Source organism: Beta vulgaris, chromosome 8, assembly GCF_026745355.1.
Source record: "Beta vulgaris subsp. vulgaris cultivar EL10 chromosome 8, EL10.2, whole genome shotgun sequence".
In the NCBI taxonomy this organism is placed as follows: domain Eukaryota; kingdom Viridiplantae; phylum Streptophyta; class Magnoliopsida; order Caryophyllales; family Amaranthaceae; genus Beta; species Beta vulgaris.
In genome coordinates, this window is record NC_079209.1 from 32,583,324 (window position 1) to 32,611,263 (window position 27,940).

The 27,940-nt window shown below is 42.3% G+C and overlaps 1 long non-coding RNA gene across 1 annotated transcript; it reads right to left on the bottom strand.

Moving 5' to 3' along the window:
• Positions 1-1,126: 1,126 nt before the first annotated feature.
• On the bottom strand, positions 1,127-11,596 carry LOC130589786 (uncharacterized). Its single transcript, XR_008967442.1, has 3 exons — positions 11,436-11,596; positions 1,316-1,382; positions 1,127-1,227 (listed from the first exon to the last, which is right to left on the bottom strand). It is a non-coding gene; the product is annotated as an uncharacterized LOC130589786 (long non-coding RNA).
• Between the last annotated feature and the right edge of the window lie 16,344 nt (positions 11,597-27,940).

Here is a 27,940-nt window from a genome sequence, read left to right on the forward strand (position 1 = left end):
ACCCCTGCCTCTGCCCACCCCAGCCCACCCCCTGCCTACCCCCAGCCCACCCCTTCCCACCCCCTGCCATACCCCTGCACAACCCACCCAGCAGCCCCCACCACCCCACCCTCACAAAAAAAAAATGCAAATTGCAATACGATAATATATGACAAGTGGAGAAAGGTAATAATTAACTTCAAATATATTTATAATGTAAAAAGTGTACATAGAAATGATAGAAATACATTCGAGCTAAATGTCATCCTATGCAATCATCGGTAATGTGGGACGCCAACTTATCCCGAACTTCATCTATTTCTTCTTTGGTGAAGTTCCTCAAACGTAGTGTAAAATTCGCATAAACCTTGCAAAAACAACCAAGGAATAAACACATATATAAGAATTCAATCATTTTACCGTAGTTAGTACTTCTAAAAATGACATATACCTTCCCGAAATTAAATCAAAATCAAATGCAAGCCTAAAATTCTACACACTAGTTATAATATATCTCATATAATCATGTTCAAAGAAAATGTGGGGTTAAATGACTTGATAAGTACATTTTGGGAGCGAAAAGGCCAAAATAGGCCGGAAATGGCCTTTTCGTTCTCGAAATGCAACCAACAACAAATGGAAGCCTAAGAATCTACATACTAGTTATATTATGCCTCATGTAATCATGTTCAAAGAGAATTTGGGGTTAAATCACCTCATAAGTACATTTTGGGAGCGAAAAGGCTAAAATAGGCCAAAATAGGCCGGAAATGGCCTTTTCGTTCCCGAAATGCAACCAACAACATATGCAAGCCTAAGAATCTACATACTAGTTATATTATGCCTCATATAATCATGTTCAAAGAAAATTTGGGGTTAAATCACTTGATAAGTACATTTTGGGAACGAAAAGGCCAAAATAGACCGGAAATGGCCTTTTCGTTCCCGAAATGCAACAAACAACATATGCACGCCTAAGAATATACATACTAGTTATATTATGCCTCATATAATCATGTTCAAAGTGAATTTGGGGTTAAATCACTTCATAACTACATTTTAGGAGCGAAAAGGCCAAAATAGGCCGGAAATGGCCTTTTCGTTCCCGAAATGCAACAAACAACAATTGGAAACCTAAAAGTTACATACATTTCGAAGATCACCAACATCTTTGCAATGGTTGACGATATCGAGCATGAACCTCATGACGTAATACCCACACGCACGCCCACCTACTTGTACCGGACACTAAAATTCACCAAAGGATGCAATAAATGACATGTTAGATGTGTATTATGTGTTTCTATAAAAGGATGCAAAAAATTACTCATGTTACCTCGACTAAATACCAAACAGGAGGTTTTGGTTGTCGAAGTCCAGATGCAATAACCCCCTTCATCACACTACATCAATACATTATTATAAGATTACAATAGTAGAAAAAGGTCAATTTGCGTCGCCCCATTTGCGTCGCACAAACACGAAAACGACGTAAAAATACTATTTGCGTTGCATGCAACAATGAATCGACGCACAAGACGAACGATGTGCGTCGTATGTAACTAACGAGCGATGCAAATCATCTATGTGCGTCGCATGAAGCCCATAGTGCGACGCACATAATAAAGTAATCTGCGTCGGACCCCTTGGCCCATCCGACGCAGATCGGCCCAAAATCCACAACGTGCGCGATTTTAAACGACACTCCTCTCACCAGTTAGATCCCTAACTTCTCTCAAACCCTAACTTCATCTCTCTCTCTCACCTACCGTCATCTCTCCCTCTCTCTCTCACCTTACCTTCGTCTCTCTCTCACCCACCTTACCTTCATCTCAACAACGAAATCTCCGGCATTCATCTTCGGATCTAAAATTCATCTTCGTATTTTCGGATCTCCGGCATACAAGTCGACGAGTTCTTCTTCGTGTTTTCGGATCTTCGACATTCATCTTCGACATTTGCGTCCGTCCCAAAACGAAGTTCATCTCTCTCTCTCCCTCTCCCTCTCTTTCACTCGCCAAAATTCATATTCGAAACTCGACGAGTTCGTTCAGTTCGCCGAAAATGAAGGGAGTTGAATTTTGATTTCGAAACTCGACAAGTTCGTCTCTCTCTTTCAGTTCGTTTCAGTTCGCCGAAACTCGACGAGTTCTTTACAGATTAGGGGAGCCGAGTTGTGAAGGTATTTTTTCTTTTTCTTTATTTTTCTTTATGTCTGATTTTTTTGTTTATTTTTATGGCATTTACCTTCTCTCATTTTCAGGTCTGAAATTTCTTTTCTCCATTGCACCGAGGTTGAATTTTGATTCTTAATATTTTCTCGTTTTCAGACTGGTTCTTCTCGAAGTCTTGTAGTTGCGTTTGAGGTGAAGATCTGGATTGCTATGAAGATTGCGTTTGAGTTTTGTATTTTTATTTTTAATTTTATCTCCCCTTCATCTTCTGGTTAGGCTTAGAATTTCTTTTTTCTATTTTTGATTTAGTTTCTTGATTGTTCTCCATCGTTTGTTATTTTTTTGTATATTTTAGTTTTAGATCTGATGTTAGTGGTAATGGTGATATTTTTTTCTTGTATTTTTTTTTCAATTAAAATTATATAAAAAATTGGCGAGGCCTAAGTCGTATCGGCTAACGCGCAAATAAATCAATACTACCCTACACAAACGTAGTATAAGGAAGTAAGGTTCGAATCCACGGAGAAGGTAGGTTTGGCTTGACTAGACGTGTGCTATGGTAACAATGGGGGGGGGTTTTGAGGAATGAAAAGTAAACAAACAAAGCAAAAACAAGGAAAATCAAATAATAAACGAGATCTTGGCAATCAATCTTCACAACCAATTCAACCCTTGATCATTGAACAATTTAACACCTAAGTTACTTGAACGCCCTATTGTGAATCATAAGATTCAATCTCCCCTAACGTAGTGGTAAGACTAAGCGAGCACTCTAATCTTACCCTTAATGGCATAACAACCTAGTCCAAGCGTTCTAGATTCAATTAAGCAATTAGATAACAACTAGGGAGATTCCAATAGGGTAATCTAGCATTCCCACAAGCGGTCGAATGCGAAATTATATGATGATTCTTCTTATACTCAATCATCCACGAGCGTGCAATAATTAGGCATAAACTACAACCCTAGATAATCTCAAAGCAGATAATTATCTAGATAGTAGAGATTGCAATAAGCAAGAAGTTAATTGATCAAGTTAACTTAAGCACAAAAACAATCAAACATGAAGAACATGAAGAATCATCAACATTCAAGCAAATTAAAAGAAGAATTGAACTCACAAGTTGATTAAAATGGTTGATTCGATTGATACACCAAGATGGAAGATTAGCTCTCCATAATATAAAAGATTACAATTTCTATTTGAGTTCCCTCTAAAAACCAGATGAAAAACTCTATAAAACACAAAGGACGAAATGTTCCTTTAATCAGCAAAACAGGAGAAGACGAAAAGCCGAAATCCACGTTGCAGGGCTCCGCGACCGCGGTGAGGTCGCGGAGATGCTCACGGCAAATTCCTCTGATTTCCTCCGAAATTCGTCGCGACCGCGGTCATGTGCTCCGCGACCGCGGAGGCTGCCGGTACATCTTCCTTCTTCTTTCCTTGGATGCTTCCTCATTTGATTAACACTTCTTCCCATCTTTGTTTCCTTGCCACTTAAATGCACTTTGATGACTAATTCCACTTGTACACTTGACTTTGTGACTTGGCATTTTCTTCAATAACAAATTGTGCCCATTGGACCCTCTCACCAACATAATAAATAAACCAAATACCAATTGTTGAGAAAGAGTTGACAATCATACCAAAATATGTTCAAGTCCACACAAAAATAGCCAAATAAGTACTGAAAAATGCCATATGAACATGGCATATCAATTTCCCCCATGCTTAGACCTTTACTCGTCCTCGAGTAAAATACTAACTCCTTTCTATCTCCAAGGTCTATCAAGAAAAGCATGGCGAAATTCACACAAAAATCCAATCCTAACACCACTACTCCAATCAAAAGCGAATAAATGATGAATCGCAACTAGCTAAAGTTTGAGCGGAAGTAACCTCAACGCACCAAAACTCTAGCCATCTTATCGCTCCAAAATCCACAAAGATAGTTAACTTGGGGTGGAAATGACCTCAACACACCCAAGCTAACTTACACAACAAACCAAAGAGCAAGGGATGCTAACATGTCCTAAGTCCCCCAAGCTCAACTCACACACTACTCCCTCAAAACAAAGCCTTGGTTCGGAATAACACCATCAAACCAAGAGCTTACCTCTTTAGAAACCTCCGACTCCCCTTATGGCTCCAAGATGAAAAACAAGAGGCTTTCTAACCTACCACCATCTAAACCACAACCTCCTTATTTCAACAATGAGTAACCTACCCAAACGCCGCTTCAAACACCCTTCATATGCCACCACTCCGAAAAATAAGTGACATCCGAGTCCTCTCGTTTTGCCTAGGCGCCCTCCCGGGTTTTCACCTAGCCACTCATCATTTTTTTTTTATTCATCTCTCGTTTTGTTTTTTTTTTTTTTTTTCATCATTGTTTTTTCTATTTCTCTTTTTTCTTTTTTTTCTGAACTTACGAAATGCAAACAAATATTTACAATATAAACACATCATCAATAACTCCTCTCCCCCATGCTTAAAGGACACATTGTCCCCAATGTGTAAGAAAATCAAAAGAGCAAGCAAAAGGGAGAAACAAACCTCTAGGGATCACCATGATATGCCCCACCGCTACCGGAAGCACCGGAGCCAGATGCTCCTCCAGGGAAATCACCATATGGAACATAACTACCACCATACTGCTGCTGAAAGAAAGCATCTAAATGCCTCATGTAGCCCATGGTAGCATTACCCTGGAGAGTAAGAGCCTGCAACTGTTCCTCGATAGAGGAAAGCCGATTTCTTCTCCTTGCTCCAGCTCCATATCATAATCCCCATCACCTTCCTCATCCTCATCCATATCATCCAAAATCCCACCGCCTACCTCGGGCCGAATAAAGAAATCGGCCACCGTGGGGCCAAAAGGAAAATTCGCCCAAGGAAGAAAGATAAAACCATCACCACACTGTATCTAAAATGGGGGACCATCAGAGCTCTTCAACATGTTGATTTTCAACAACGTGTGGGCATTAAACAAGAGAAATTTATCAGCCACCGGGTCACAAGCATTATTAGGAGGATATCCCAACCGCGTAATCAAATGTGTAATCATACCCCCCATGCTTAGGTGACCACCCAATTTGGTTCGCACATCAATGCAAGACTTGAGCCATAGGTCGGCCCAATCCGGAATACCAACACTACCTGGAAGCAAGGAAGGAAGATAGCACATCTCTAATTGGTTCAATTTCCCCGTCTCACCCTTGCAGAAGATAGTCATGCCTAGGAAGTAAGCAGCCATGCGTAGACCAGGGTGACGGATGCTACTAATCTTCTCACCACCACTGCTAAGGGGTAATCCAAAAATGCGATACCAAAAGACACCAACCTCCTCAGACGGCTCCCCCATGGGGATAAACGGATTGTCGCTGGAGGGAGCGACCCAACCAAAAGCTTCTCTAACTTGGCTCATAGAAATATCACGCACTCGGTCATGCATCCTAAACCGAATACGGGTCTCTCCCCTATGCTTCACCAAGGTGAGAGTGGATAAAAATTCATAAACACACCTCTTATAAGTGCGAGGTGTATAATCAAGCATGCCCAATAATCCAGCTCTACCCATCATCTCTCTAAAGCCATCTAAAAGCCCCAACTGAGCTAAGAAGGTAGTGTCAAGAAACTTGGTACACTGGACCACTCGTTTGGATCGACAAAGACTTCGCCAAGTCACCTTTTGCTCCCTATTGAGTCCAGTCAACCCCATAGTGTCAATCATCACCTCACTAGCAGCAGGTTCCTCATGAGCCTCAGGCTCATTGGAACCTTGGGTACGACCACGCTTTCTTACCATTGCTAAAACAGCCACAAATCTCACCAAGACAACCCAAGTAAGTCAAACAACAATTCCACCCTCAATTTCTCAAATCAAACCTCCAACAATTCACTCCAAAATTCACAAATTCAACTCTCAACAATGTCAACACAACCACAAAGAGTTCTAAAAACACAACAATCCTCCACAATCTCAATAATCAATCAACCACAACGAAAAATGAAGGGAACTTCCAAAAAGAGAGTGAAGAATTAAAGTTTTACCTTATGGAAGAATCAATAGAGTGGTTGACCAAGTACCCAAATGAGAACAATATCCCAAGAATGCTCCTTGCTCCTTTAATTGCCCAAAAACTCCAAGAATCAAAAACCCCCAAATTTTAGGGTTTCCAAGAGAGATTGTGTAAAAAGAAAGAGAAAAGTGGAGATTTTTGAAGAGAATAGAGTGGGAAATGAGATGAGAGAGTGAGAAAAGGGATTTAAAGAGTGAAAGAGAGGAATTTGAGGGGAATAATTGAAGAAATTTGAGAGGGGATGAGTATTGGTGAGAAAAGAGAGAGAGAGGGTCGAAAAATAAGGAAGGAGGAAGAAAGAGAAAAGGGCGAAAGAAAGAAAATACCTGGCGGAAATACATGGGTCCGCGACCGCGGAGGGAAGGTCCGCGACCGCGGAGGTGTTCCACGCCCGCGGTGAAGTCGCGGAATTGCTCACGGCTGCTTTTTCTTTTTTTCTCTTTCTCTTTTTTTTTCGTGCAAGTAGGGGCCGCGCCCACGGATGTTTTCGTCGCGCCCGCGGAGGTCGACTGCGGTCGCGGCTCCCCCGCGGAAATCCTCTCGGCAATTCTTCTCTTCTCTTTTTTTTTTTTTTTTCAAAGGGAGTGGTGATGAAACCCACCCCTTTCAGCTCTCTTGATTTGGTTCAAAGGTTGTCCTAGAAAAAACAAAACACCAAAACACACAAAACAAAACATAACAACTCATCTCCAAATAAAATATATACAAAACACGGGTTGCCTCCCGAGAAGCGCTTAGTTTAAAGTCGAAAGCTCGACAGCATGCAATCACAAACGTTTTACCTCACATCGAACTCAACATGAACACTAGGCTTAACTACATCAATAGAATAGATAGAGTGATCCTCTTTACCTCCCATGGCATCATGCATTTTAAACTCAACGTTTTGACCATCAAACTGCATGGTCAAAGAACCGGTGCCACAATCAGTTCTAGCATTAGCCGTTTTCAAGAACGGCCTCCCTAAAAGAATAGAGGCGGAATGCCTATCATGCTCCATGTTAATTACATAAAAATCAGCAGGAAAAGTCATCTTATCAACTTCCACTAGAACATCTTTCAATACGCCTCTAGGAATGGAAGTGGACCTATCCGCTAATTGTATGACAACATTAGTCGGAAGCAATTCACCAAGTTCTACGGACTCATATAAGGAATAAGGAAGCACATTAATGGAGGCTCCCAAATCTAGCATAGCCCTATCAATCTTTGTTACCAAGGGTGATAGGTATAGTGAACATGCCCGGTCATTGCATTTTTTGGCATTCTCTTTTGAAAAACGGCGGAAACATGTTCACTAACCTTCACCTTTTGCTTCCCTTTTAAATTCTTCTTCTTTTTGATGGAACAAATTTCCTTCAACCACTTAGCATACAAAGGCACATCTTTTATCAATTTTAACAAAGGAATATTTACGACACATTGACTAAATGTTTCATAAATATCCTTAGAAGATTCAAGCTTACGATTGTCCTTTAATGCTTCGGGAAATGGGGGTACCGGTTTGAAATTCGGAAAAGATTTTACCTCTTGGTGAGAGCTAGGACTCACCAATTTCTCAACTTCTTTTGATGGGACTAGAACCTCCACCTCCTCTTCCTTTTACAATCTCCTTCATAACCTTCTCTTGCTAGGCTCTAGATCCACCAACTCTTTGCCACTCCTCAAAGTCATGGCACTCACATTCTTCTTTGGATTCACCTCGGTTTGAGATGGTAGCTTCCCCGAACTTTGGGCCTCAAGTTTATTCACGACACTAGACATTTGGGCCACTTGTGTTTCCAAATTGTGAATGCTAGACCTTGTCTCCTGTTGAAATTGCACATGTTGGACTGCATAGTAGTCACATTTTGAGCCAAGGCCTTGATCATATCCTCGGTGGACATTGAGTTGGAGCTAGAGGATTTCCCTTGAGCTTGATATGGTGCTATGTAAGGAGGAGGGTTATGACCTTGTTGAAAATTCTGATTTCCTTGAAGAGTTGGATTCCCTTGCTTGTACTCAAGGCCGGATGATCTCTCCATCCGGGATTGTAAGAATTTGAGAATGGATCATACTTCCTTTGTCCTTGATATCCCACGGCATTCACCTCTCGGGTTTCCTCTTGCAAAGTCGGACAAGAATCGGTTGGATGATTGTTGTTGGAACAAATACCACAAGCCTTCACTTGTTGTTGATTGCCACTCACCAAAAATTGCCGGAACATGCCCTTAAGTCGGACACTTCCGACTCCAAAGATGATTTAGAACTTGCCGCTTTAACTCCCCTAGTGGTATTTCTCTTAGAATAAGTGCGGGAACTTTCAGCAAACTCACTTATGAGCTCCATGGCTTGTTGTGGTGTCTTATTATCAATGTTACCCCCACAAGCAGCATTAACCATCCTTCTCTCATCAGGAAGGAGCCCACCAACTAAGTATAACACAAGATCTTTCTCGGCAAAACCATGATAGGGACAACAAGCAATGAGCCTCTTAAACCTCTCTAAGTAGTCTAAAGGATCTCATCATAACTTGCTCAATGTTGCTAATGGCCCTCTTAAGCTCATTCAACTTGCTTGAAGGAAAGAACTTCTCCAAGAAAGCTTGCTTCATCCCCCTCCATGTGTCGATACTGTTGGGGCTCAGATGATAGAACCAATCATTAGCCTTATTCTTCAATGAAAAAGGAAAGGCCTGCTAGTTTGATTTGATCCTCCGTAACACCCCTTGGCTGCATACTAGTACAAACAGCATGGAATTCCGCGAGATGTTTGATTGGATCCTCCCCATTTAAACCATGGAAGCTTGGCAGTAAATGAACAAGACCCGACTTCAGCTCAAAAGTAACATTCTCCCCAAACTCTGGATATTGAATGGCCAATGGTGCTTGGTCCAGATTAGGAGCAGAAAGCTCCCTCAATGTCGGATCAGCTCTAGGCGGCATCTCTTCTTCCTCAACTTCAGTATAATAAGGCAACTCCGGAAGTGATCCCGAATTCCTTTCTCAACGATAGAGTGTCCTTTCGATCTTTGAATCAAACAACAAAGATCCAATGTGAGAAGCACGGGTGTGAACCATAAGACGGGTTCACACACCAACAATAAAAGCAAACAAACACACAAATAACAACCCAAACTTGCTGCCGTCCCCGGCAACGGCGCCAAATTTGGCGAGGCCTAAGTCGTATCGGCTAACACGCAAATAAATCAATACTACCCTACACAAACGTAGTATAAGGAAGTAAGGTTCGAATCCACGGAGAAGGTAGGTTTGGCTTGACTAGACGTGTGCTATGGTAACAATGGGGGGGTTTTGAGGAATGAAAAGTAAACAAACAAAGCAAAAACAAGGAAAATCAAATAATAAACGAGATCTTGGCAATCAATCTTCACAACCAATTCAACCCTTGATCACTGAACAATTCAACACCTAAGTTACTTGAACGCCCTATTGTGAATCATAAGATTCAATCTCCCCTAACGTAGTGGTAAGACTAAGCGAGCGCTCTAATCTGACCCTTAATGCATAACAACCTAGTCCCAGCGTTCTAGATTCAATTAAGCAATTAGATAACAACTAGGGAGATTCCAATAGGGTAATCTAGCATTCACACAAGCGGTCGAATGCGGAATCATATGATGATTCTTCATATACTCAATCATCCACGAGCGTGCAATAATTGGGCATAAACTACAACCCTAGATAATCTCAAAGCAGACAATTATCTAGATAGTAGAGATTGCAATAAGCAAGAAGTTAATTGATCAAGTTAACTTAAGCACAAAAACAATCAAACATGAAGAACATGAAGAATCATCAACATTCAAGCAAATTAAAAGAAGAATTGAACTCACAAGTTGATTAAAATGGTTGATTCGATTGATACACCAAGATGGAAGATTAGCTCTCCATAATATAAAAGATTACAATTTCTATTTGATTCCTCTAAAAACTAGATGAAAAACTCTATAAAACACAAAGGACGAAATGTTCCTTTAATCAGCAAAACAGGAGAAGACGAAAAGCCGAAATCCACGTTGCAGGGCTCCGCGACCGCGGAGGAAATCACCGCGACCGCGGAGGGGGTCCGCGACCGCGGTGAGGTCACGGAGATGCTCACAGCAAATTCCTCTGATTTCCTCCGAAATTCGTCGCGACCGCGGTCATGTGCTCCGCGACCGCGGAGGCTGCCGGTACATCTTCCTTCTTCTTTCCTTGGATGCTTCCTCATTTGATTAACATCCTTCCCATCTTTGTTTCCTTGCCACTTAAATGCACTTTGATGACTAATTCCACTTGTACACTTGACTTTGTGACTTGGCATTTTCTTCAATAGCAAATTGTGCCCATTGGACCCTCTCACCAACATAATAAATAAACCAAATACCAATTGTTGAGAAAGAGTTGAAAATCATACCAAAATATGTTCAAGTCCACACAAAAATAGCCAAATAAGTACTGAAAATGCCATATGAACATGGCATATCAAAAACCATGTAACTTCTAGTATTTTTTTTGCTGTTTTTCTTGTATTTTAGATCTGATGTTCTTCATTTCCTTTTCAATTACTGCACACCACGTAACTTCTAGTTTTTGCTGTTTCTGTACCACTACGAACTCCATTTTCTATGCTTTCTAGTTTTTTTTTAATAAAAAAAAAATTGCAATTTGCGTCGCACGTGGCCCAAGGTGCGACACAAATTACTCATCTGCGTCGCACCCTAGGCGATGTGCGACGCAAATTACCCTTTGAGCTTGGTAATTTGGGCTGGCAAGACCCACTTGCGTCGCACCGTATACCGGTGCGACGCAAATAGGTGAACCATCTGCGTCGTTTCCGCATACGACGCAGATCGTTTCTGAGTCATTTGCGTCGAGGGCTTTGGCGTCGCACCAAAGTCCGACGCAAATAGGCGCCTCACATCCGACGCAAATTGCCTTTTATGTACTAGTGTTAGATGTACATTTAATATTAATAAGTGTGCATATATTGAGTTTCGATTAGGCTACCTATTTAACAATGATCTGACTAGTAAGGACCGTATTATTTATTTACGCAAAGAATCAAAGTGGTAGACTTCGTTACGTGGCAAACATATTGCAATTAGTGTCCAATGGTTCGTACAACAATAAAAATGTTATTATTATCGTAGAACAACGAATAGGTCAATTTAATTAAAGTAAAAAGTGAGTTTAAGAAGCATACGATTCAACATACGATTCAATGTAAGGAAAAAGAATGATCTTATATCCAAGACGAGAACATGCTTGCAAAGAATCCTTGAGATATGCTTTCACCTCCTTTTGGTTTTGTACGCAACTGTGATCTCATACTAAGCTTGGACATAACCAACCAAACATTGGCTCACTATATGGCCTCAAATCATTGTATAATAGCCTGATAAATCATATCGATTCAAATAAAACTTACTTATTATAGAAGTTATTAGTTGGATTGAATACTACTTAATTAAGGCATGTATGTATATTTATTAATTTATATACTAATAAAGTATTACCTCATGAATGTTTGTATCATGGAAACATTCAACTCTTCCTCAAGTAAGAATTCTTTAATATCAACCTTAGAAATGAAGGTCGGTGAATCCTCAAAGTAGTGGAATTGGTGGTGCGACAACTTAATCTTAATCATTGCTTCATCGTCTACATCGCTAGCGCACTCATGTATTCAAAAGCACGGTTGAGTAAGGCCTTGCACCACCTCAATCTCCGTAATGAGTGGAGACTTTGCCGTATAAACATATACTTTCTCCACTTGCGCACGTCGGCCTTCCTGAGGTGAAGCTACCTTCTTTCCCTTCCTGTCGGCCTTCCCCGAACCCTAGTAATTAGTTAAATTAAAAGATATTACTGACAATCATATATAGGAACTATAAAAGAAAACTATGTATATAACTTATGCTAATCATTGTACCCGATCTGATAACCGCACCAATGCACGCGGCCATAAAACATAACTAACAAGGGCATCAGTGAGTGTACACCAACTTCTGCATTCGGCAGCGGAAGAGGTAATTCTTCGAAACCGGGCACAATGTCTGAAACGCTGACCACATAGTGAATATCAGTGACTGGCTGGTTGTGCAATCGTACCCGGTCCCTAGGGGGCTGTGCAGAGCCATAAGCAACGACAATGAAACTTCCATGACCATCTCCTTGAGCTAATAGCTCACATGGTGTCTCTTCCTTTAAAAAAAAACTCTATTCATAGTTAGTCTATGAAACAACATATATATAGTAAGAAACTCATGCATTCAAGAACAATAGTTGTGATATTAAATGATTATCGTGAACTCCGGATCTGGATGAGGCTGCGTAGGAACACTTCCCTGCGAGAAAGCACCAGAATTCGGTAAGCCCATCTGCGCCAAAATGGCGTTGAAATTCTGAGTCATCCCCGCTCTGAGCTCATCCCGAATTTGGGCTTTCATGGCCTCCACATCTATGGAAGCTGCTGAATTGACACTGGAGACACTGGATTTTGACGTAGAGGTGTATTGATCACCATACACCTTTCTCACCCCGAGGCGGACACCTCCTATGCCCCTCACACGTCCATATTGGTCCCGTCCTAGAGTCTCGTGTAAGGCATCAACTTGTCCTCTACGAATGAACTCACCAGTTGCCTCCTTTTTTTCCTTCAAGCCAATCTGCATAAGGATAAGAGAGAAATACTCATGAGCGCACAAGTTATATTATTATGTATACCTTATCAAAAACTTATAATATGTACTTACAATGGCATTAGCTATCTGTTTGTTCCGAGATAAGGTAAGACTCTCTGTCCCTTTGCATCAACCCCATGCATGGAACACCACCAATCGAGCACTCTATCTGGTTGCCGAGTGTGCAACTGTCGTCGTAGAGCTAGTGCCCGATGTCGTGGTCGACGCAATCGTGGGGTAATGGCTATACATCCACGATTCTCTCGCCTGACCATACGACTGAGCACCCAGATGGTGATAGTACTTCCTAGCTTTTGCATTCGCGCTACTTTTCTCACGAGATGCCTGAAACACACAAATATAAACAAAGGTTAGATATGGTGTTATACAATAATATTGGATCTAAAAGTATTAAATCTTAGCTAGTAAAAATATTCTTACAACAGCTTCGGGGTTGTTTTTTGTGCAACAAATGCATGCCACTCCTCAGGTTGATATGCCTCCATATCTGATATGGAACTTGGAGGGCGCCTCAAATGATGTGTCCGGTGAAGCCTCAGAAGAAGAAGGTGTTGCTCCCCCGTAGATTTTTTCTTCTTTGTACCCCGACTTTTCTCCGCTTCGTGATCCACCCCGACACTAGCTTGGCCTTGAAGTCTCAACCTCTGGGCAACCGCGGATAGAAACACTTCTTCTTGGCTTCATCATTTGAATATTGAATTGATTCTACAAAAAACGCATTTCACAAATTAGTAAATATTACATAGTATATTTAACTAAAGTGTTAAGATTCATAAACGTCAATTGTACGCGAAAAGTACTTCCCAAATCATCTTTTTCAAAGACTCGGGCACCTCTTTCCATGAGTGGAGAATGGAGAGCTTATGCATGCAAATCCCAACTTGCATGACATACTTTTGATGCCATTTTCCACAAGGTTGCCCCATATGATCATACTCCAAAGTCATTAGGGTAGGTTTCCCTAGTGACTTTGTAGGTCCCCTTCCTTTCCTCTTTTTCGTCTCCAAGTTCTTACTTGGCCTTTGTAAACCTTTTTCTTCACGGCGAGCCTTAACAATTGCCGCCGTTCCTTTTCTTAATCGAAACACTCATCCTCGGTAGTGTGTTCCGCACTCGTATCCGTATGCACCTCCGACGTGTCCCTGAAATTGTACAAACATACGCATTAATAAAAAAAAATCACATTTAGGGCGAGAGGGGGTTGTGCAGTGGGGAGGGGGTAGTGGGGAGGGGGGGGCAGCAGGAGGGAGGGGGGTGGGCAGCAGTAGGGGAGGGGGGTGCAGCAAGGGGGAGGGGCGTAGGCAGCAGGAGGGAGGGGGGTGTGCAGCAGGGGGAGGGGGTGTGCAGGGGGGGGGTGGGCAGCAAGGGGAGGAGGGTGGGCAGCAGGAGGGGAGGGGGTGGGCAGCAGGGGGAGGGCGGTGGGCAGCAGGGGGAGGGGGTGTGCAGGAGGGGAGGGGGTGTGCAGCAGGAGGGGAGAGGGTGTGCAGCAGGAGGGGAGGGGGTGGGCAGCAGTTGGAGGGGGGTGTGCAGCAGGGGGGCAACAGGGGAGGGGGGCAACAGGGGAGGGGGGCAGTGGGAGGGGATGGGGGTAGTGGGAGGTTGGGGGAGGGGGGTGCAATGGGAGCGAAAAGGCCAAAATAGCTCGGAATGGCCTTTTTGTTCCCGAAATGCAACCAACAACAAATTAAAGCCTAACAATCTACATACTAGTTATATTATGCCTCATATAATCATGTTCAAAGAAAATTTGGGGTTGAATGACTTGATAAGTACATTTTGAGAGCGAAGAGGCCAAAATAGCCCAGAAATGGCCTCTTCGTTCCCGAAATGCAACCAACAACAAATCAAAGCCTAACAAATAATTCTTCTCCGAATCCTCCACCTTTTTACTTTTCTGAGCTTCATCATCAACCCTTTCCTCCCCTTTTTTCTTCTTGCTTCCGTCCCTTTTCTGAGCCCACAACTCTGGTCGAATCCCCTCTTTTTCCAAGTAAAGTCGTGACGCCTTAACATCTTTTGTCTTGCCCGGAATATTCATAAGTGTCGCGATAATAGCTTCACAAACATTCTTCTCTATGTGCATGACATCCAAACAATGTCTGACCTTTAGATCTTTCCAATATGGGAGTTTCCAAAAAATGGACTGTTTTTTCCATAATCCTGTAGGTCGATCAACCTCACTAGCAGGTTTACCAAAGACTGTTTCAATGCCCTTCACCTGATTATAAACTTCAGTACCAGTTAATGGTCTATGAGCAACTTCTTCTTCAACCGTCCCATCGAATGCCTTCTTCTTAAACCGATAGGGATGGTCGCGGCTGAGGAGCCTTCGTGTGCGCATATACACATGTTTGCAGCCCTTAAGGTGTGTAGATTTCATGTCATCTAAACAAATCGGGCAAGGTTGTTTTCCTTTAGTCTTATACCCAGATAAGTTCCCATAAGCTGGATAATCGTTCATAGTACAAAAAACATGGCACGTAGAGTGAACATCTCATTAGCATACGCATCAAATACTAACACTCCTTCGTTCCACATCTTCTGTAAATCTTCAACAAGCGGCTGAAGGTATACATCTATGTCATTTCCAGGTTGTTTGGGCCCCGATATAAGAAGCGACACATCATGTACTTGCGTTTCATGCACAACCAAGGAGGCAAGTTGTAAACCACTAAAACTACTGGCCATGTACTATGCTGCGAGCTGAGATTGCCAAAAGGGTTCATGCCATCCGTACATAATCCAAGCCTCAGATTCCTATCCTCATTACCAAATGACTTATGCACCCTGTGATAGTTTTCCACTCAGGCGAATCAGCCGGATGCTTGAGCAGACCGTCTTTCTTCCTACGATCTGCATGCCACCTCAAATTCTTCGCATCTCCTTTAATTGAGAACATGCGCTTAAATCTAGGTATTATGGGTAGATACCACAACACCTTGGCTGGTGGTCCTTCACTACCTCCAGCTCCTTCACGCTTGTACCTCGACAATCCACAACGTGGACACTCATGTAAATGCTCATACTCATTACGATAAAGCACACAATCGTTAGGACAAGCATGTATCCGCTCGTACTCTAAACCCAAAGGACACATCAGCTTCTTCGCATAATAGTACGACTTTGGCAGTTCATTTCCATCAGGGAGCATCTCAGCTAAAACTTCCAACAACGATGTGAAACTAGAGTCCGTCCAACCAGCGTTCGACTTAATGTTGAACAGTGTTCCACCCGCGGAAAGTTTGGTGTACTTTGTACAACCTGGATACAACGGCTATTTAGCAGCCTGATACATAGACTCAAAAATACGAGGTCGTCTACACGACTGATCTTCAACCTCGTGTATCATCTCGTCTACCCGATCCCTATCTTCATAATCCAAATTCTCATCCCCTAACTCATCATCATCCTTCTTTTTTTCTTCACATACATCATTCTTTACCCCAGAGCTTCCCATATACCTCCCCGCTCACCATGCCAAACCATCACGTGGTATTGAGGCATAAACCCACGGCGAAAGACATGCTCCCTAACCACATGTATACTACTAACCTTGCTCACATTTCTACAATCCAAACAAGGACAATAAAACGACTGCTCCAGAGGATGTTTGATATTCTAATGCACTTCTACAGAATTCCGAGACCCCATTCACAAACTCAATCGATTCACGACTACCATACATCCAAGTACGATCCATCTCATTCAAGAAGACCACCTCTAATAATTAAACACAACATTCATTATAATGCATCAATCATTATTAAAGTACATACACTCACATATTCAAATCACACACGTATACAAAGCTAAGATAGTGACATGTTCAATTGTATGCATGCAGTCAAGGTCCTTATCACTCCAACCTAACCCATCCTTGGACGTCTAATCTCACTAGTGAATATATGCCAACTTTTCAATTCTAAGGAAAATCCGGCAGCATTTCCCTACAGTTCTCCAAGTCACAATGTAGATAATTGCTTATCTACATATGTACCCAGAGAACAATGTAGAGAAACGATAAGCCAAGATGAATTGAAAAGAAGACACACATTCACCACCTAAGTGAGATCAAACGTCCAAGAACAGTCCCAAACCGGGGACTATTCAAGACTTACTCCTAATGAGTAAGTCTTGAACGGGTATCTAGGCATATATGATGATGATTCAAACAACTTGTAGATTTCATATATATAGCTAAATCACATTGCGTTTTCATAAATCTCATATCAACAAATATATATACATTATAAAAATACATATATACATCATAAATTATCATAACTTAATCAATTTGAAGCAATACAACTTTGTCTACATGTTAAACTAGTTACCTCTTATCACCAACGACGAGCAATGAAGAGAGAAGAGATAGTTGGACTTTAATCTGCCTTCCTAAGCCTCTTCTTCCTAGCATTAACAAAACCCACATTGCACATTAATCATTTAATTCAATAATTAAAAAAAAAAAACTTAAAAACAAAATTAATTCATACCTAATTAACCACTCAAATGATGGAGAAGAGAAGAGAAGAGAATGGTGGCGGTTGCACGTGGTGGAGCAATGTGGCGCGCAAGGAGGTGGGCAATGTGGTGCGCAAGATGGTGGGCGCAACAGTGGTGCGCAAGGTGGTGGGGCGCAGCAGTGGTGCGCAAGGTGTTGGGCGCAGCAATGTCGTCGTGTAAACTCAGTGGTGGTGGAGCAGTGGTGGTGTTAGGGCTCAAATATTTTCGTTCGTAATTCTCTAAGGGAGGAAAGTGGGAAAAATAGAATGAGTATGGGGGTATACTGTACATGCGCGCTTCAATTACAAAAAAAAAAAATTGAACGAAGGGTTGCGCGCTTTTAAAAAAGCGCAGCCCTTCACTTAGTAGGGCTACGCTTTACGAAAAAGCGCAGCCCTTCTCAAAGTGAAGGGCTGCGCTTTTTTAAAAGCGCATCCCTTCTAATGTCAGAAGGGCTGCGCTTTTTCAAAAAGCGCAGCCCTGCTGACTGAAGGGTTGCGCTTTTCTTCAAAAGCGCAGCCCTACTGACTGAAGGGTTGCGCTTTTCTTCAAAAGTGCAGCCCTTTTGTTATGTAGGGTTGTGCTTTTTTAGAAAAGCACAGCCCTTCATTAATAGGGCTGCACTTTTTGAAAAAGCTTAGCCTTCCTGCACAGCCCTTCCTTTTTTTTCCCTAGTGTTAGGTCGTTGTTGTTAGCCATCCTACTTCGTGACCTAAAAGTAATATAACTCTGCTTTAGGTTACAGTATAACTTATATGCCCATCTAAGAAGGCGACATTTGATTTGATCAATCAAGATCACATCAACAAACAATTTCTCAAACAATTCCAAGTACAACATAAAATGTTCTATAGTAACCACATAATGATTCATGGAGAAAATAGTCACCTCAAAACATACAAGTACAAGCAAGCAAGAACTTAGTCACATAACAAACAGATTTCGAACACGTGCCTAGAATAATTTCTTGCTCACTCGATTAAATAAATAATAGCTTTTATCCCTCCAAATAGTGTATTAATAAATAATTGTTACTATAACGTTATATTTTCCTAAAACAATGGTACTATGAAACAGCTCTAATCACTGCTGGCAAACGATCCAACATTATTATTAATATACTATATTGTTTCTCTAATCATAAAAATATAAATAATAACCTAAGGTACCACATTATCAACTTTGTCCTTAGATTCTTGGTATTGATTAGGCATGATGATCTCATCTTCAGCCTCATCTACATCCTCCTCATAGTAATCGACATATCTCCTTTGTCTTTTTGATCTCCTTGTGGGTTGAGGCTCTTCATCCTCAGACTCAGTCTTAGTTTCGTATCTGAAGAATGGACGATAAATGTCATGTCTTGGTCTGGCCCCTAGCATGGTCAAACTCCACCACAAGCTTATCGTCGCTGGTCAAACCTGATCTCAATACTCTACGCATAGTCCGTTAAACTGGTATAATCTTTATCATTAACAAGTATAACATCATCCTCAACTTCATCATCACTTAAGACAATGGGATTGTAGTAACTTCCAACTCTGGCATACATGGTTAAGGATCTACAACAACAGATATATTCCATAATATATTTAATACTCTACCTGTACGCATTCCCAACAATAAGAATAAAAGTTGCCATTAACATCATAGGCACAACAATGCAACACTAAGCTGGAAAGAAAGACATAACAGTTAGCAGGGAAGAAAAATAATCATGAATAGTTAGTAGGGAAGAAAAATAATAATATGCTGAACTAACTATTCAATGCAGACATATAATATTTCTATCCTACATGCCCTTCCTATACTATGCATTCTCACAATGCAACAAGTAGATCTTTAAAATAATGCAGAGGCTTTTTATAATTTCAAATAAAATAATAATACTAAGTGTCTTACTTCAAAAAAAATATTCGACTAATATAAATAAAAAATTTCGGACTTGTAAAAAAAAATTCGAACAATGAAATAAAAAAATAATAATTCGGACCATCTTAAAATTTTTATTTTTTTGGAACTTAAAGAAAATCCAAACAATAAATTCCTATTCTTAATCTAAGGTAAAAAAAAATTTCAAAACGAATAAGTAGGAGAAATTCTAAAAGTTTATTGAAATAACTAGTAAGTTAGTTAGACGCGTAAAAGTATTGAAAATAACCTAAAGCTTCGATACCACTTTATAATACCCCAATAATTCTCCCTTTTTCGATTTATCTTTACATTGTAAAACACAGAGAATTACCCAAGCATTATCGCCCGTGTGATAACGTATCGGCTTATTCATAATTTTACAGCGGAAACCATATAACAAAACTTCATACTTTAATATAATAAATAAATAAGTACTTAAAAACCAAACACACTATAAATGTCTACTTCAAACCAAACTTATTATAATATGTGTTTCAGGTAAAAACTTGTATTATGCGGGATGGATCGAGATTACGGTCAATGAGGGTCGGATGCTCGAAGATTGCTGGAAGACCTGCACAGGACGAGAGTTAGACTACCCCGGGGGTGGATCCGGGATCACCCCGCCAACGAGCAAGTAAGTTGATGTGTATTAATTGGGATCTGTGAAGTAGTTTGTCTAGAAGTTATTACCTTAATAAATGGGGATCTGCTCGATATTTATAGGTGTTGAAATGTGTGAAAAATGTCCCTGCCAGGTTGGCGTAGGATTTAAGACGGGTGGGTCCCATTGAGGGCTTGCCATGCTGGCAGAGGGCTTTGGAGCATGCGGTGGCCCACTAAGGATTATTGGGCCCAAACATTAGCCCCACGCGAAACATGTGGAAGGGGCCACTTCTAATGCCACGTGTTTTGCGAAAATTACCAGAACACCCTCTGTGGTTAGGTTTTCGGTCTATCTCGAGGGAGTGAGGGAACTTACTCAGGGTCTCCCAGGGGCCAATAGGCCCCAGGTAACTCGAGGATAGGGAGGACATCGCTCGAGGTTAGCCAGGGGCCAATGATCCCTAGGTAACTCGAGGGAGGGAGGACCTCGCTCAAGGTTACCCAGGGGCCAATGAGCCCTAGGTAACTCGAGGAAGTGAAGGACCTCGCTCGAGGTTACCCAGGGGCCAATGAGCCCCAAGTAACTCGAGGAAGTGAAGGACCTTGCTCGAGGTTACCCAGGGGCCAATGAGCCCCAAGTAACTCGAGGAAGCGAGGAACCTCGCTCGAGGTTATCTAGGGGCCAATGAGCCCCAGGTAACTCGTGGATGGGAAGGACCTCGCTCGAGGTTACCTAGGGGCCAATGAGCCTCAAGTAACTCGAGGAAGTGAAGGGCCTCGCTCTTGGTTACCCAGGGGCCAATGAGCCCTAGGTAACTCGAGGAAGTGAAGAACCTCCCTCGAGGTTACCCAAGGGCCATGAGCCCCAGGTAACTCGAGGATGGGAAGGACCTTGCTCGAGGTTACCGAGGGGCCAATGAGTCCTGGGTAACTCCAGGAAATGGAGGGCCTCGCTGGAGGTTGCCCAGGGGCTGAGGAGCCTCAAGAAAATCGAGGGGTATGACACCATAGCTCTTGACGGGTGTCGATCTCGACGACGGCGATGGTCGAGATATCCTTCACTCGATCTGGGTGAAGTGCCTAAATGTAGGTCTTTGGCCTTCGTCTCAATGTGAATTACCCGAGGAGTTAGGGCTCTAGTAAAGAGAGATTCTTCGGGTGGAGCAGTTATACTCCAACACTTGATTCAGCTGGACTTCAGTCAAGTTCTAGGGTAGTTTCTGGAGACTGGTCCAAGGAGCTGGTGACATTGGGCCTATTGAGAAGCCCAATTTTTTGTACTTTGGGGGGTTTCTGAGCCCGTCGGATATTAACCGTCCTTTTCAGGCAATCTATATAAACAAAGATAAGTACTTTATTTTGTATCATTGCATGCTCTGATCCTCTTGAGACCTCGCCCTTTTCTTTGCACAATCTCGATGGCCATGAAGGTTGATTCTTATACTTCGAGTTGGGGATGGATCTCGAGAGCACTTCTTTGATTAAGGTACAATCATTTCCCTTTGCTTCTTTGTTTAACTTTCTAATGGACCGTTGTAGATGGAGCCCCCTGCTGAAGGATACCGAGGGGACCCCACCTCCCTTGCTAGAACCCTTGTTCGATGGGATTTTGATAGGAGGGGTCCCCGTGGTGTCCGCGGCCTTCGAGTGTCTGGATCCCACTTAGGTCTTCGATGCTCTACCTTACTCGAGTGACGTTGCGTCCATAGTTTCTGATTGGGAGGAGGAGTTAAATAACCCCCCTTACTCTGTCACCATTGCTCGACCTCGGGCCATAAGAGTTACTTAGATGATCCTCTCAATAATCAGGTCGTTCGAGTGATGGAGGGAAGCAGTGAGGGCAACTCTCTTACCGCGAGTACGAGTGGCAGATATGAGGAAACAGTGACTCTGCCTCGAGGGATAGCTCATTTCCACCTTCGAGGACCGTTTATGGACTTTTTGACGAGGAATCTCTGATTCCTCTAGAGCTCTATCTTTATTAAACACCCATACGCCCTTTACATACCAGAACCTACAGAGACAATCAGTACCCCCCCGACGGGTTGTATCGCACTGTATAAGGCGCATCTCGAGATAGAACTGAGGTTTTCGCTGGACCCTTTCATAGTCGAGGTGCTCTCCTCCTATACTCTGGCCTTATGCCAGCTTATGCCCAACAGTATGGGCTCGATGGCGGGCTTCTTGGCCATTTGTAATATGATGGGTGTAAAGCCCTCTTTAGTCCTTTGGAGGAATATGGTGAAGCTCGTCATCATGTCCGCCACCTCGAATGGAGAAGGCTGATGGACCTTCCAAGTCCGTCACCCCTACAAGATCGTTGGTGTTATTCCCTCGAATCAACAGTTCTTTCGTACCGAATTCATGTACGTATATCGGGCCGATCAGTGGGATTTCCCAGTGGTTGCTCTACTGGAGGGCCCAAACTTGTGGCTGAATAGGTCTGTGCCTCGAATGACAAAGGAAGAGGCCAGGGTATCCATCTACTGCCCTCCTACTAAATCTGCTATTGTCACCACTCGAGGGACGGACGAAAGGAGTGATGTGGCCACGGAAGACGCCCCTAGGTCGAAAGGGGACTCCCCTAGATCGAAGGGGAAGTCTGTTGAGGTGTCAGAGACAGGGGACATATCTCCTACTCGAGTGGATGACTCTCCTGTCCCAAAAAAGTGGAAGACATCTGAGCCAGAACCCGACACCCGGGACTTCACAGAGAAGACCACCCTCGAGAAGGCCGCCCTTGTTGATTCGGTGGTCAAGCGGTTCATCTCGAAGCCGGACATCAGGGTAATTCGAGAACTCTTTGAAGAGGAAGAGGTCGAGAAGCTTCATTCTTCTTGGATTGACGTAAGTTAGTCATTTTTGGTTTGTTTATTCAATTTTGTGATCTAGTACTAACTCTTCTTTATCTTTCAGCGCTCAATTCGTATGGCGGTGATGAGTCATCGTCATACTACTGGCTTACCCAAGCTTCGAGAGGGGCTACAGGCGCAAATCGATCTGGCCACCGAACGGGGGGAAGAGGTCGAGAGGCTTAACAAGAGCCTCGAAGAGGAGAAGAAACGCTGGGCCGAAGAGAAGGCTGCCTTATAGCAAAATGTCTTGGACTCGGTGAGTCAACGGGATAGCATTTTGCGCACCCGGGACCTCATAATCCAGGAATGGAAGGGCTCGAAGGCGGGTCGAGACTTCGCGGCAGACATGGGTTTAGAGGCAGCTGAGGTGGCCGCTCTAGAGGCCGTGGGGAAACTCTACGAAGCCTTCAAGAAGGTACACCCCTTGGCTGAATGGGAGGCGGTCGAGGCAGATTAAAATTCGACCGTTGACGCCGAATTTCATGCGGGCAACGACTCCGATGCAGAGTTCCAAGTGGACGATGCTATTAACATAGGGGATCTTCTTGGAGGGGACGCTCCACAGATCGAGGAGGGACCCTTGGCTGCCGAGGCGCCCGACGCCCGAGGGGGAGAGGTCCATGAGGAGAACTCGGGGGTGCGAGAGGACTCGAGCGACGTCTCCTCCTCCGAGAGTGATGACAAAGAGGGTGTATTCGAGACTTCGGACAGTGAAACCTCGAGCAGCTGTCCTTAGCTTTGTACCTACTATAGCTTTTGCCTTTTGCCTTTCCTTGAATGTATTTAGTAAAGCCCTGAGTGGCTCTTAGGATGTAATGCTTCTTTTGATGAAATGAAGATTGATTGTTTTTTGGCCTATCTTTTCATGACTTGTTTTCTTATACTTGGTTATTCGATGTATGGCATGCTTCGAGACTTAGGACTTTCCAGCTTAGACTTGGAGATCCATGACTTATGCGAGCGCGTCGCGCATGAGGCTTCTTTTCTGGGCTTTAACACGTGGGAGCCCATTGGAGGGCAAGTAATTAATGCCATTTTTGGGGAACTGTGATCTGACTTGCCTATAAGTACGGACAACAGTCCTGCAGTATTCATAATCTCATCCTTTTTTCTTCTCTCTCTTAAAACTTTATTTCACCCCCTCTTTCTTAACTTCGACCAGTAATGTCTCAACCTCTGATTAATGTCGAGGTGCGTGTTCTCAGAAACATTATGTATGATACCTAGATAGAAGGTACACAGTAAAAAACTTAGAAAGACTGACATCAAAAACAATGGATATATTGGAAAGAAAAACGCCGACACATCCTCAATTTACACTGAAGTGCTTTTAAAATGTCAATCACAAGTCTTGGCTCATTGCTATTATATGAAGTTACCTCTCTAATCATCGACTCTCTTCTCATCCTAGCAAGGCCTATTCAAGCCCCATAATACCTCTATATAGGTGGTGTTGGAGCACTTGTTTCCCATTCAAGTTTACAATGGCCAAATTCTGGCTGAATAGCATTTGCTTCTTGTGAAATGTTGCAGAACTACTACTAGTTGCCAGTGTGCTGACAACCACCTTCAAATCCATGTAATCAAGGATTTTCGTTATTTCTAGTATGTAATGAGTCAGTCATTCCCTTGAATATCTTATTGAACAGATGATGATATCGTTCCTCCATTAATCAAGAATTTTTATTTTTGGAAAATATATCACAGGAGTTGAATCATATTTAACCATCTCGATTTCACCTCTCTGGAAAGTAGCATCTATAATTTAAGAGTATATGATTATAACTAGGCTACTCCCATAAGACAAAATAGTACTCCTAGGAAGAGGCATGATCCTCTTACAAAAATTAACAGTGACCAGGTGCTAATTTTTGAAGCAATGGTGCAACAGATTAGGCAAAACTTCCATAGAGTGGGAGCTCGAAACACAATATCTGAATTCTTGTGTAGGCAACAACAGAACTTTAAACAAATAAAAATAACAATAAAACAAGAACAATACAAGTCGTACTCAAATTGAAGAGTATATGAAAGGGTTTTTGATTGTGAAATTCGAAAACCCTAACTTTTATATATGCAAACAGGACTCAACTAGAAAGATAAAATCTCGCACTCAAGACTAGAAATATCACAACATAATTCTCCCGAAAAACATAACGGAAGAGAAAACATTGCAAAAATAAGAGACCATCTATTATGTGCTGCAATACCTATGTATACATGATATAATTTCTTTGAAACATCAATCAAATTCATGAAGTAGATCTAAACCACCGTCAGTTGTGAACGCTAGTGAAGCTTCCAGGGCAGAAGCTATCTACAACATGATAGAAGAAGACTTTGAGAAACGATTGAACAAACTAATTAATTCGAGTAATTCAGAAGAACCTAGAAATTAGTAGAAAATAAAACCTGAAGGAGTTTGGGAGGTTGATTAAAGAAACAACGAGGTCGACGCCTTGTGATTCAACTGCAGCGTACTTGAGGGGGACGAAGGAGGGAGCGAAGGACGACGGAGAGAGGGACGGCGGAGGAGTACGGTACCCGGGTCGAGAGAGCGATAGACTTGGGAGGGAGGGAAGGGCTGATGAGGAGGGCCGATAAATTAAATTGTTTTAGTATTACGCGTAAGTACTACTTTCATGAATTGATATAAGAGAGGGTCCAAATTAAGTGCTCGGGTTGATTAGTCAACCGGAGCAATTTGATGTCAAATGCTCCGGTTAACTAATCAACCCAAGCACTTGTGAATATTTTTTACTAAAATTTTCACAAATGCTCGGGTTGATAAGTCAATCGGAGCATTTGACAAGTAGCAAAAGCGGATTTTTCCACTAATGTTTTCTGAGTTTCATCATCAAGGCTTTCCTCCACTACTTTATTTCTTCTTCCTTCCGTACCTTTTTTGAGCCCACAACTATGGTCGAAGCCCCTATTTTTCCAAGTAAAGTCGTGACCCCTTAACATCTTTTGTCTTGCCCGGAATATTCATAAGTGTCGCAAGAATAGCTTCACAAACATTCTTCTCTATGTGCATGACATCCAAACAATGTCTGGCCTTTAGATCTTTCCAATATGGGAGTTTCCGAAAAATGGACTCCTTTTTCCATCCTGTAGGTCGATCAACCTCACTAGCAGGTTTACCAAAGATTTTTTCAATGCCCTTCACCTGATTATAACTTTAGTACCAGTTAATGGTGTATGAGCAACTTCTTCTTCAACCGTCCCATCGAATGCCTTCTTCTTAAGCCGATACGGACGGTTGCGTCTGAGGAGCCTTCGTGTGCGCATATACACATGTTTGCAGCCCTTAAGGTGTGTAGATTTCATGACATCTAAACAAATTGGGCAGGGTTGTTTCCTCTAGTCTTATACCCAGATAAGTTCCCATAAGCTGGATAATCTTTCATAGTACAAAAAACCATGGCACGCAAAGTGAACATCTCATTAGCATACGCATCAAATACTAGCACCCGTTCGTTGCACATCTTCTTTAAATCTTCAACAAGCGGCTGGAGGTATACATCTATGTCATTTCCAGGTTGTTTCGGCCCTGATATAAGAAGTGACAGCATCATTTACTTGCGTTTCATGCCCAACCAAGGAGGCAAGTTATAAGCCACTAAAACTATTGGCCATGTACTGTGCTGCGAACTGAGATTGCCAAAAGGGTTCATGCCATCCGTACATAACCCAAGCCTCAGATTCCTATCCTTATTACCAAATTCTTTATGTACCCTGTTGATACTTTTCCACTCAGGCGAATCAGCCGGATGCTTGAGCAGACCGTCTTTCTTCCTACGATCTGCATGCCGCCTCAAATTCTTCGCATCTCCTTTAATTGAGAACATGCGCTTAAATCTAGGTATTATGGGTAGATACCACAACAACTTAGGTGGTGATCCTTAACTACCTCCAGCTCCTTCACACTTGTACCTCGACAATCCACAACAAGGACACTCATGTAAATGCTCATACTCATTACGATAAAGCACACAATCGTTAGGACAAGCATGTATCCGCTCGTACTCTAAACCAAAGGACACATCAGTTTCTTGCATAATAGTACGACTTTGGCAGTTCATTTCCATCAGGGAGCATTCAGCTAAAACTTCCAACAACGATGTGAAATAGAGTCCGTCCAACCAGCTTCGACTTAATGTTGAACAGTGTTATCACCGCAGAAAGTTTAGTGTACTTTGTACAACCTGGATACAACGGCTTTTCAGCAGCCTCAGACACAGACTCAAAAATACGAGCTCGTTTACACGACTGATCTTTAACCTCGTATATCATCTCGTCTACCCGATCCCTATCATCATCTGCAAACTCATCATCCCAATTCTCATCCCCTAACTCATCATCCTTATTTTCTTCACACACATCGTTTGGTACTCTGGAGCTTCCTATATACCTCCCCTACTCACCATGTCAAACCCATACGTTGTATTGAGGCCTAAACCCACGGCGAAAGACATGCTCCCTAACAACATGTATACTAGTAACCTTGCTCACATTTCTACAATTGACACAAGGACAATAAAAGTCGACTGCTCCAGAGGATGTTTGATATTGTAATGCAGCTGTACAGAATTCCGAGACCTCTTTCACAAACTCAATCGATTCACGACTACCATACATCCAAGTACGATCCATCGCATTCAAGAAGACCTTTAATATCAATTCAACACAACCATTTATTATAATGCATCAATCATTATTAAGTACATACACTCACATATTCAAATCACACATGTATAGAGCAAGCTAAGATAGTGACATGTTTAATTGTATGCATGCAGCCGAAGGTCCTTATCACTCCAACCTAACCCATCCTTAGGCGTCTAATCTCACTAGTGGATATATGCCAACTTTTCAATTCTAAGGAAAATCTGGCAGCATTTCCCTATAGTTCTCCAAGTACACAATGTAGATGATTGCTTATCTACATATGTACCCAGAGAAGAATGTAGATAAACGATAAGCCAAGAATTTCCTCAGAATTGAAAACAAGACACATTCACCACCTAAGTGAGATCAAACGTCCAAGAACAGTCCCAAACCGGGGACTATTCAAGACTTACTCCTAATGAGTAAGTCTTGAACGGGTATCTAGGCATATGATGATGATTCAA